Source organism: Oncorhynchus gorbuscha, linkage group LG22, assembly GCF_021184085.1.
Source record: "Oncorhynchus gorbuscha isolate QuinsamMale2020 ecotype Even-year linkage group LG22, OgorEven_v1.0, whole genome shotgun sequence".
In the NCBI taxonomy this organism is placed as follows: Eukaryota; Metazoa; Chordata; class Actinopteri; order Salmoniformes; family Salmonidae; genus Oncorhynchus; species Oncorhynchus gorbuscha.
In genome coordinates, this window is record NC_060194.1 from 38390386 (window position 1) to 38402426 (window position 12041).

Sequence of the window (12041 nt, forward strand, 5' to 3'; positions counted from 1 at the left end):
GCTAGAGCACATTTTTAAAGATACACTATGCATAAATCGCTCCGCCATTTCCTGGTTGCAAAAATTTGAATATTTTGCTTAATTTCAGTTGACAAAACAAGCATGTATAGTGTAGAGAATCATTATACTGTCATGCCGGTGAAAGAGGACCCAAAAGCGACTTGGCGAAAACAGAGTCTTTAATCCAGTAAAGTAAATACAAACAAAAAACACAACTTTCACTCGAAATGACGAGGACAAACTGGAGACTCGATCTTGAACAGCAGGTGAACAGCAGGTTGCCTCGGGAAGGCACTTGAACCAGACAGACTCAGACACCTGCTCACCACGCAGCATCTGAGGAAAACATGACACGACAGGGCGATACACAAACACAGCACGGTGAATTCTAGACAAGGAACCGACAGGACAGGAACGGAACACAAAGGAAGAAATAGGGACTCTAATCAGGGGAAAGGATCGGGAACAGGTGTGGGAAGACTAAATGATTGATTAGGGGAATAGGAACAGCTGGGAGCAGGAACGGAACGATAGAGAGAAGAGAGAGCGAGAGAGTGAGAGAGGGAGGGGGAGAGAGAGGGATAGAAAGAGGGAAAGAACCTAATAAGACCAGCAGAGGGAAATGAATAGAATGGGAAGCACAGGGACAAGACAAGATAATAAATGACAAAACATGACAGTACCCCCCCACTCACCGAGCGCCTCCTGGCGCACTCAAGGAGGAATCCTGGCGGCAACGGAGGAAATCATCAATGAGTGAACGGTCCAGCACGTCCCGAGACGGAACCCAACTCCTCTCCTCAGGACCGTAACCCTCCCAATCCACTAAGTATTGGTGACCCGTCCCCGAGAACGCATGTCCATGATCTTATGTACCTTGTAAATAGGTGCGCTCTCGACAAGGACGGGAGGGGGAGGGAAGACGAACGGGGTGCGAAGAAAGGGCTTAACACAGGAGACATGGAAGACAGGATGGACGCGACGAAGATGTCGCGGAAGAAGCAGTCGCACAGCGACAGGATTGACGACCTGGGAGACACGGAACGGACCAATGAACCGCGGAGTCAACTTACGAGAAGCTGTCGTAAGAGGAAGGTTGCGAGTGGAAAGCCACACTCTCTGGCCGCAACAATACCTTGGACTCTTAATCCTGCGTTTATTGGCGGCTCTCACAGTCTGTGCCCTGTAACGGCAAAGTGCAGACCTCACCCTCCTCCAGGTGCGCTCACAACGTTGGACAAACGCTTGAGCGGAGGGAACGCTGGACTCGGCAAGCTGGGATGAGAACAGAGGAGGCTGGTAACCCAGACTACTCTGAAACGGAGATAACCCGGTAGCAGACGAAGGAAGCGAATTGTGAGCGTATTCTGCCCAGGGGAGCTGTTCTGCCCAAGACGCAGGGTTTCTGAAAGAAAGGCTGCGTAGTATGCGACCAATCGTCTGATTGGCCCTCTCTGCTTGACCGTTAGACTGGGGATGAAACCCGGAAGAGAGACTGACGGACGCACCAATCAAACGACAGAACTCCCTCCAAAACTGTGACGTGAATTGCGGGCCTCTGTCTGAAACGGCGTCTAACGGGAGGCCATGAATTCTGAATACATTCTCGATAATGATTTGTGCCGTCTCCTTAGCGGAAGGAAGTTTAGCGAGGGGAATGAAATGTGCCGCCTTAGAGAACCTATCGACAACCGTAAGAATCACAGTCTTCCCCGCAGACAAAGGCAGACCGGTAATGAAGTCTAGGGCGATGTGAGACCATGGTCGAGAAGGAATGGGGAGCGGTCTGAGACGACCGGCAGGAGGAGAGTTACCCGACTTAGTCTGCGCGCAGTCCGAACAAGCAGCCACGAAACGGCGCGTGTCACGCTCCTGAGTCGGCCACCAAAAGCGCTGGCGAATAGACGCAAGAGTGCCTCGAACACCGGGATGACCAGCTAACTTGGCAGAGTGAGCCCACTGAAGAACAGCCAGACGAGTGGAAACAGGAACGAAAAGGAGGTTACTAGGACAAGCGCGCGCGACGCAGTGTGCGTGAGTGCTTGCTTAACCTGTCTTTCAATTCCCCAGACTGTTAACCCGACAACACGCCCATAAGGAAGAATCCCTCGGGATCAGTAGAAGCCACAGAAGAACTAAACAGACGGGATAAGGCATCAGGCTTGGTGTTCTTGCTACCCGGACGGTAAGAAATCACAAACTCGAAACGAGCGAAAAACAACGCCCAACGAGCTTGACGGGCATTAAGTCGTTTGGCAGAACGGATGTACTCAAGGTTCTTATGGTCTGTCCAAACGACAAAAGGAACGGTCGCCCCCCAACCACTGTCGCCATTCGCCTAGGGCTAAGCGGATGGCGAGCAGTTCACGGTTACCCACATCATAGTTGCGCTCAGATGGCGACAGGCGATGAGAAAAATAAGCGCAAGGATGAACCTTATCGTCAGACTGGAAGCGCTGGGATAGAATGGCTCCCACGCCTACCTCTGAAGCGTCAACCTCGACAATGAATTGTCTAGTGACGTCAGGAGTAACGAGGATAGGAGCGGACGTAAAACGTTCTTTTAGAAGATCAAAAGCTCCCTGGGCGGAACCGGACCACTTAAAACACGTCTTGACAGAAGTAAGAGCTGTGAGAGGGGCAGCAACTTGACCGAAATTACGAATGAAACGCCGATAGAAATTAGCGAAACCTAAAAAGCGCTGCAACTCGACACGTGACCTTGGAACGGGCCAATCACTGACAGCTTGGACCTTAGCGGAATCCATCTGAATGCCTTCAGCGGAAATAACGGAACCGAGAAAAGTAACGGAGGAGACATGAAAAGAGCACTTCTCAGCCTTTACGTAGAGACAATTCTCTAAAAGGCGCTGTAGAACAAGTCGAACGTGCTGAACATGAATCTCGAGTGACGGAGAAAAAATCAGGATATCGTCAAGATAGACAAAAACAAAGATGTTCAGCATGTCTCTCAGAACATCATTAACTAATGCCTGAAAAACAGCTGGCGCATTGGCGAGACCAAACGGCAGAACCCGGTACTCAAAATGCCCTAACGGAGTGTTAAACGCCGTTTTCCACTCGTCCCCCCTCTCTGATGCGCACGAGATGGTAAGCGTTACGAAGGTCCAACTTAGTAAAGCACCTGGCTCCCTGCAGAATCTCGAAGGCTGATGACATAAGGGGAAGCGGATAACGATTCTTAACCGTTATGTCATTCAGCCCTCGATAATCCACGCAGGGGCGCAGAGTACCGTCCTTCTTCTTAACAAAAAGAACCCCGCCCCGGCCGGAGAGGAAGAAGGCACTATGGTACCGGCGTCAAGAGACACAGACAAATAATCCTCGAGAGCCTTACGTTCGGGAGCCGACAGAGAGTATAGTCTACCCCGAGGAGGAGTGGTCCCCGGAAGGAGATCAATACTACAATCATACGACCGGTGAGGAGGAAGGGAGTTGGCTCGGGACCGACTGAAGACCGTGCGCAGATCATGATATTCCTCCGGCACTCCTGTCAAATCGCCAGGTTCCTCCTGAGAAGTAGGGACAGAAGAAACGGGAGGGATGGCAGACATTAAACACTTCACATGACAAGAAACGTTCCAGGATAGGATAGAATTACTAGACCAATTAATAGAAGGATTATGACATACTAGCCAGGGATGACCCAAAACAACAGGTGTAAACGGTGAACGAAAAATCAAAAAAGAAATAGTCTCACTGTGGTTACCAGATACTGTGAGGGTTAAAGGTAGTGTCTCAAATCTGATACTGGGAAGATGGCTACCATCTAAGGCGAACATGGGCGTAGGCTTCTCTAACTCTCTGAAAGGAATGTCATGTTTCCGAACCCATGCTTCGTCCATGAAACAACCCTCAGCCCCAGAGTCTATCAAGGCACTACATGTAGCACCCGAACCGGTCCAGCGTAGATGGACCGACAAAGTAGTACAGGATCTTGATGGAGAGACTTGAGTAGTTGCGCTCACCTGTAGCCCTCCGCTTACAGATGAGCTCTGGCTTTTACTGGACATGAATTAACAAAATGTCCAGCAACTCCGCAATAGAGGCACAGGCGGTTGGTGATCCTCCGTTCCCTCTCCTTAGTCGAGATGCGAATCCCTCCCAGCTGCATGGGCTCAGACTCTGAGCCAGAGGAGGGAGATGGTTGCGATGCGGAGCAGGGAAACACCGTTGATGCGAGCTCTCTTCCACGAGCCCGGTGACGAAGATCTACCCGTCGTTCTATGCGGATGGCGAGAGCAATCAAAGAGTCCACATCTGAAGGAACCTCCCGGGAGAGAATCTCATCCTTAACCACTGCGTGGAGTCCCTCCAGAAAACGAGCGAGCAGCGCCGGCTCGTTCCACTCACTAGAGGCAGCAAGAGTGCGAAACTCAATAGAATAATCCGTTATGGACCGTTCACCTTGGCATAAGGAAGCCAGGGCCCTAGAAGCCTCCCTACCAAAAACTGAACGGTCAAAAACCCGAATCATCTCCTCTTTAAAGTTCTGGAACTTGTTAGAGCAATCAGCCCTTGCCTCCCAGATAGCTGTGCCCCATTCTCGAGCCCGGCCAGTAAGGAGTGAAATGACGTAAGCAACCCGAGCTCTCTCTCTAGAGTATGTGTTGGGTTGGAGAGAGAACACAATCTCACACTGCGTGAGAAAGGAGCGGCACTCAGTGGGCTGCCCGGAGTAGCAAGGTGGGTTATTAACCCTAGGTTCTGGAGGCTCGGCAGGCCAGGAAGTAACAGGTGGCACGAGACGTAGACTCTGGAACTGTCCAGAGAGGTCGGAAACCTGAGCGGCCAGGTTCTCCACGGCATGGCGAGCAGCAGACAATTCCTGCTCGTGTCTGCCGAGCATGGCTCCTTGGATCTCGACGGCAGTGTAACGAGCGTCTGAAGTCGCTGGGTCCATTCCTTGGTCGGTTCCTTCTGTCATGCCGGTGAAAGAGGACCCAAAAGCGACTTGGCGAAAACAGAGTCTTTAATCCAGTAAAGTAAATACAAACAAAAAACACAACTTTCACTCGAAATGACGAGGACAAACTGGAGACTCGATCTTGAACAGCAGGTGAACAGCAGGTTGCCTCGGGAAGGCACTTGAACCAGACAGACTCAGACACCTGCTCACCACGCAGCATCTGAGGAAAACATGACACGACAGGGCGATACACAAACACAGCACGGTGAATTCTAGACAAGGAACCGACAGGACAGGAACGGAACACAAAGGAAGAAATAGGGACTCTAATCAGGGGAAAGGATCGGGAACAGGTGTGGGAAGACTAAATGATTGATTAGGGGAATAGGAACAGCTGGGAGCAGGAACGGAACGATAGAGAGAAGAGAGAGCGAGAGAGTGAGAGAGGGAGGGGGAGAGAGAGGGATAGAAAGAGGGAAAGAACCTAATAAGACCAGCAGAGGGAAACGAATAGAATGGGAAGCACAGGGACAAGACAAGATAATAAATGACAAAACATGACATATACCATCTAAACCGCTGTGAAAAGCACAAATATTGTATTTTCAGCTGTTTGAAACTGGTGTACAATACCCAAAGTAAAATAATAATAATAATAATAATATATGCCATTTAGCAGACGCTTTTATCCAAAGCGACTTAAAAGACGCAAAAACAAAACCTAAGAACAAGAAGAATAGTGATAGTGCACATGGAACAGATATACCGCTTCTTTTACTTGCTTTCAATGAAAGTGACAGATCTATAACACACATTTCTAAGTGAATTTGGTCGGGTCGCCCCAAATTCACATGTCCTGAAGCCACTCCTGCATTGTCTTCGCTGTGTACTTATGGTCGCTGTCCTGTTGGAAGGCGATCCTTCACCCCAGTCTGAGGTCCTGAGCATTCTGGAGCAGGTTTTCATTAAGGATCTCTCTGTTCTATGCTCCATTCATCTTTCCCTTGATCCTGACTAGTCTCCCAGTCCCTGCTGCATTTGTAAAGTATTCAGACCCTTTCACTTTTTCACATTTTGTTACGTTACAGCCTTATTCTAAAATGGATTAAATCGTTTTCCCCCCTCATCAGTCTACTCACAATACCCCATAATGAAAAAGCAAAAACAGGTTTTTAGACATTTTTGCAAATGTATAAACAATTTAAAACTGAAATATCACATTGACTTAAGTATTCAGACCCAATACTCGGTACTTTGTTAAAGCACCTTTGGCAGCGATTACAGCATTAAGTCTTCTTGTGGGTATGACGCTACAAGCTTGGCACACCTGTATTTGGGGTGTTTCTCCCATTCTTCTCTGCAGAACCTCTCAAGCTCTGTCAGGTTGAATGGGGAGCGTCGCTGCACAGCTATTTTCAGGTTTCTCCAGAGATGTTCGATCGGATTCAACTCCGGGCTCTGGCTGGGTTACTCAATTCAGAGACTTGTCCTGAAGCCACTCCTGCATTGTCTTCGCTGAATACTTATGATCGCTGTCCTGTTGGAAGGTGATCCTTCACCCCAGTCTGAGGTCCTGAGCATTCTGGAGCACGTTTTCATTAAGGATCTCTCTGTACTATGCTCCATTCATCTTTCCCTTGATCCTGACTAGTCTCCCAGTCCCTGCTGCTGAGAACATCCCCACAGCATGATTCTGCCACCACCATCATCACGACTCAGGATATGACCCAGATGTAGACTCAGGATATGACCCAGATGTAGACACGGTAGGCAGATAGTACAGTTCTAAGATGATTTATTAGAAACACGGGGCAGGTTGAGAGCAGGTTGAGAGCAGGCAGAGGTTCATGATCAGGTCAGAGTCAAGCAGGTATGGGACGGCAGGCAGACTCGGGGTCAGGGCAGGCAGAGGTTCGTAATCTGTTCAGAGTCAAGCAGGTACGGGGCGGCAGGCAGACTCGGGGTCAGGGCAGGCAGAATGGTGAAAACCGGGAAAAACTAGGAAACAGAAATAGAGAAACAGGAAAGCGGGGAAGAACGCTGGTAAGACCTGGCAAGATAAGACGAACTGGCAACAGACAAACAGAGAACACAGGTATGAATGGGAAGATGGGAAGATGGGTGACACCTGGAAGGGGGTAGAGACAAGCACAAAGACAGGTGAAACAGATCAGGGTGTAACAACCATGCTTCACCGTAGGGATGGTATTGGCCAGGTGATGAGCGGTGCCTGGTTTCCTCCAGACGTGACACTTGGCATTCAGGCCAAAGAGTTCAATCTTGGTTTCATCAGACCAGAGAATGTTGGTTCTCATTGTCTGAGGAATCTTTAGGTGCTTTTTTGGCAAACTCCAAGCGGGCTGTCATGCCTTTTACTGAGGAGTGGCTTCAGTCTGGCCACTACCTTAAAGGCCTGATTGGTGGGGAGCTGCAGAGGTGGTTGTCCTTCTGGAAGGTTCTCCCATCTCCACAGAGGAACTCTGGAGCGCTGTCAGAGTGACCATCGGGTTCTTGGTCAATTCCCTGACTAAGGCCCTTCTCTCGTCGATTGCTCAGTATGGCTGGGCGGCTCTAGGAAGAGTCTTAGTGGTTCCAAACTTTTTCCATTTAAGAATGATAGAGGCCACTATGTTCTTGGGGACAAGACATTTTTTGGTATCTTTCCCCAGAGCTGTACCTCGACACAATCGTGTCTCGGAGCTCTACGGACAATTCCTTCAACCTCATGGCTTGGTTTTAGCTCTGACATGCACTGTCAACTGTAGGACCTTATGTAGACAGGTGTGTGCCTTTCCAAATCATGTCCAATCAATTGAATTTAGGTGGACTCCAATCAAGTTGTAGAAACATCTCAAGGATGATCAATGGAAACAGGATGCACCTGAGCTCAATTTCGAAGGTCATAGCAAAGGGTCTGTATATTTAAGTTTTTTATTTTTAATAAATTAGCAAACAGTTCTAAAAACCTGTTTGTGCTTTGTCATTATGGGGTATTTAATCAATTTTAGAATAAGGCTGTAATGTAACAAAATGTGGAAAAGGTGAAGGGGTCTGAATACTTTCCGAATGCACTGTATTGCAGCACAGCCCTAGCTGTCTACTAGTCGCAAAAACAATGATTGTTAGGCAGCTTAAACTTATTTAATTCAACCATTATTGGGGTAAAATACACATATACATTTGTGAACAGCCATCCATAACAAGCACAATCCATCCGCAAGGCGCAAAAAACTAAATGAGGGAAAAACAGTGTGATTAAATCATTGTGCTATGCAGATGTTAATGATAACCATATCGCCTGTCGGCTACACCACTGCTGTCATTTACCTCCAAGTGTTTATTCACATTGGATGTATAATCTTTGGATGCTGAGAGAAGACAACGCTTGGACTATAACCTACAAAAGCCTATTACTGCTCTTTTCCAGAAATCCATCAAACACATTTGGTGTGTCATCATAGTGGTCTCTGACTTGTGGTCAGACTTGCTCAGGCAGAACAAATTGAAACCTGTGTGTTTTTTCACCGCAAACTGTCATGTTTTGTCTTATATTGTCTTGTCATTATGCTTTCCCTTCTGTTCGTTTCCCCCTGCTGGTCTTATTAGGTTCGTTCCCTTTTTCTATCCCTCTCTCTCCCCCTCCCTCTCTCTCCTCTCTCTATCGTTCCGTTCCTGCTCCCAGCTGTTCCTCATTCTCCACTCACTAATTTAGTCTTTTCACACCTGTCCCCTATTTTGTCCTCTGATTAGAGTCCCTATTTCTCCCCTTGTTTTCCGCTTCTGTCCTTGTCGGATCCTTGTATGATGTTCGCTGTGCTGTGTCCTTGTCTCGCCCTGTCGTGTCTTGTCTCCTTCAGATGCTGCGTGTGAGCAGGTGTCTAAGTCTGCTACGGTCGGTGCCTTCCCGAAGCAACCTGCAGTCAATGCTCGAGTCTCCAGTCTGTCCTCGTTACTACGAGTGGATTTAAGTTTTTTTCCTGTTTTGTTTTCGTCTTGAGTTTTAGTGGAATAAAGACTCTGTTTTCGCTAAGTCGCTTTTGGGTCCTCATTCACCTGCATAACAGAAGGATCCGACCAAGAATGGACCCAGCGACTACGGATTCTCGTAACACTGCCGTCGAGATCCAGGGAGCTATGCTCGGCAGACACGAGCAGGAATTGTCTGCTGCTCGTCATGCCGTTGAGACCCTGGCCGCTCAGGTTTCCGACCTCTCTGGACAGTTCCAGAGTCTTCGTCTCGTGCCACCAGCTACTTCCTGGTCTGCCGAGTCTCCGGAACCTAGGGTTAATAACCCACCTTGTTACTCCGGGCAGCCCACTGAGTGCCGCTCCTTTCTCACCCAGTGTGATATTGTGTTCTCTCTCCAACCCAACACATACTCAAGAGAGAGAGCTCGGGTTGCTTACGTCATATCACTCCTTACTGGCCGGGCTCGAGAGTGGGGCACAGCTATCTGGGAGGCAAGGGCTGATTGTTCTAACAATTACCTGAACTTTAAAGAGGAGATGATACGGGTTTTTGATCGTTCAGTTTTTGGTAGGGAGGCTTCTAGGGCCCTGGCTTCCCTATGTCAAGGTGATCGATCCATAACGGATTACTCTATAGAGTTTCGCACTCTTGCTGCCTCTAGTGACTGGAACGAGCCGGCGCTGCTCGCTCGTTTTCTGGAGGGACTCCACGCAGAGGTTAAGGATGAGATTCTCTCCCGGGAGGTTCCTTCCAGTGTGGACTCTTTGATTGCACTCGCCATCCTCATAGAACGACGGGTAGATCTTCGTCACCGAGCTATTGGAAGAGAGCTCGCGTTAACGGGTTTTCCCCTCTCCGCATCACAACCATCTCCTTCCTCCGGCTCAGAGACTGAGCCCATGCAGCTGGGAGGTATTCGCATCTCGACTAAGGAGAGGGAACGGAGGATCACCAACCGCCTGTGCCTCTATTGCGGATTTGCTAGACATTTTGTCAATTCATGTCCAGTAAAAGCCAGAGCTCATCAGTAAGCGGAGGGCTACTGGTGAGCGCTACTACTCAGGTCTCTCCATCAAGATCCTGTACTACTATGTCGGTCCATCTACGCTGGACCGGTTCGGCTGCTTCATGCAGTGCCTTGGTAGACTCTGGGGCTGAGGGTTGTTTTATGGACGAAGCATGGGCTCGGAAACATGACATTCCTCTCAGACAGTTAGGGAAGCCCACGCCCATGTTCGCCTTAGATGGTAGTCATCTCCCCAGTATCAGATATGAGACACTACCTTTAACCCTCACAGTATCTGGTAACCACAGTGAGACTATTTCCTTTTTGATTTTTCGTTCACCTTTTACACCTGTTGTTTTGGGTCATCCCTGGCTAGTATGTCATAATCCTTCTATTAATTGGTCTAGTAATTCTATCCTATCCTGGAACGTTTCTTGTCATGTGAAGTGTTTAATGTCTGCTATCCCTCCTGTTTCTTCTGTCCCCTCTTCTCAGGAGGAACCTGGTGATTTGACAGGAGTGCCGGAGGAATATCATGATCTGCGCACGGTCTTCAGTCGGTCCAGAGCCAACTCCCTTCCTCCTCACCGGTCGTATGATTGTAGTATTGATCTCCTTCCGGGGACCAATCCCCCTCGGGGTAGACTATACTCTCTGTCGGCTCCCGAACGTAAGGCTCTCGAGGATTATTTGTCTGTTTCTCTTGACGCCGGCACCGTAGTGCCTTCTTCCTCTCCTGCCGGGGCGGGGTTTTTTTTTGTTAAGAAGAAAGACGGTACTCTGCGCCCCTGCGTGGATTATCGAGGGCTGAATGACATAACGGTTAAGAATCGTTATCCGCTTCCCCTTATGTCATCAGCCTTCGAGATTCTGCAGGGAGCCAGGTTCTTTACTAAGTTGGACCTTCGTAATGCTTACCATCTCGTGCGCATCAGACAGGGGGACGAGTGGAAAACGGCGATAACACTCCCTTAAGGCATTTTGAGTACCGGGTTCTGCCGTTTGGTCTCGCTAATGCTCCAGCTGTTTTTCAGGCATTAGTTAATGATGTACTGAGAGACATGCTGGACATCTTTGTTTTTGTCTACCTTGACGATATCCTGATTTTTTCTCCGTCACTCGAGATTCATGTTCAGCACGTTCGACGTGTACTCCAGCGCCTTTTAGAGAATTGTCTCTACGTGAAGGCTGAGAAGTGCGCCTTTCATGTCTCCTCCGTCACTTTTCTCGGTTCTGTTATTTCCGCTGAAGGCATTCAGATGGATCCCGCTAAGGTCCAGGCTGTCAGTGATTGGCCCGTTCCAAGGTCACGTGTCGAGTTGCAGCGCTTTCTAGGTTTCGCTAATTTCTATCAGCGTTTCATTCGTAATTTCGGTCAAGTTGCTGCCCCTCTCACAGCTCTTACTTCTGTCAAGACGTGCTTTAAGTGGTCCGGTTCCGCCCAGGGAGCTTTTGATCTCCTCAAGAAGCGTTTTACGTCCGCTCCTATCCTCGTTACTCCTGACGTCACTAAACAATTCATTGTCGAGGTTGACGCTTCAGAGGTGGGCGTGGGAGCCATTCTATCCCAGCGCTTCCAGTCTGACGATAAGGTTCATCCTTGCGCTTATTTTTCTCATCGCCTGTCGCCATCGGAACGCAACTATGATGTGGGTAACCGCGAACTGCTCGCCATCCGCTTAGCCCTAGGCGAATGGCGACAGTGGTTGGAGGGGGCGACCGTTCCTTTGTCGTTTGGACTGACCATAAGAACCTTGAGTACATCCGTTCTGCCAAATGACTTAATGCACGTCAAGCTCGTTGGGCGTTGTTTTTCGCTCGTTTCGAGTTTGTGATTTCTTATCGCCCGGGTAATAAGAACACCAAGCCTGATGCCTTATCCCGTCTCTTTAGTTCTTCTGTGGCTTCTACTGATCCCGAGGGGATTCTTCCTTATGGGCGTGTTGTCGGGTTGACAGTCTGAGGAATTGAGAGACAGGTTAAGCAAGCACTCACTCACACTGCGTCGCCGCGCGCTTGTCCTAGTAACCTTCTTTTCATTCCTGTTTCTACTCGTCTGGCTGTTCTTCAGTGGGCTCACTCTGCCAAGTTATCTGGCCATCCCGGCGTTCGAGGTACTCTTGCTTCTATTCGCC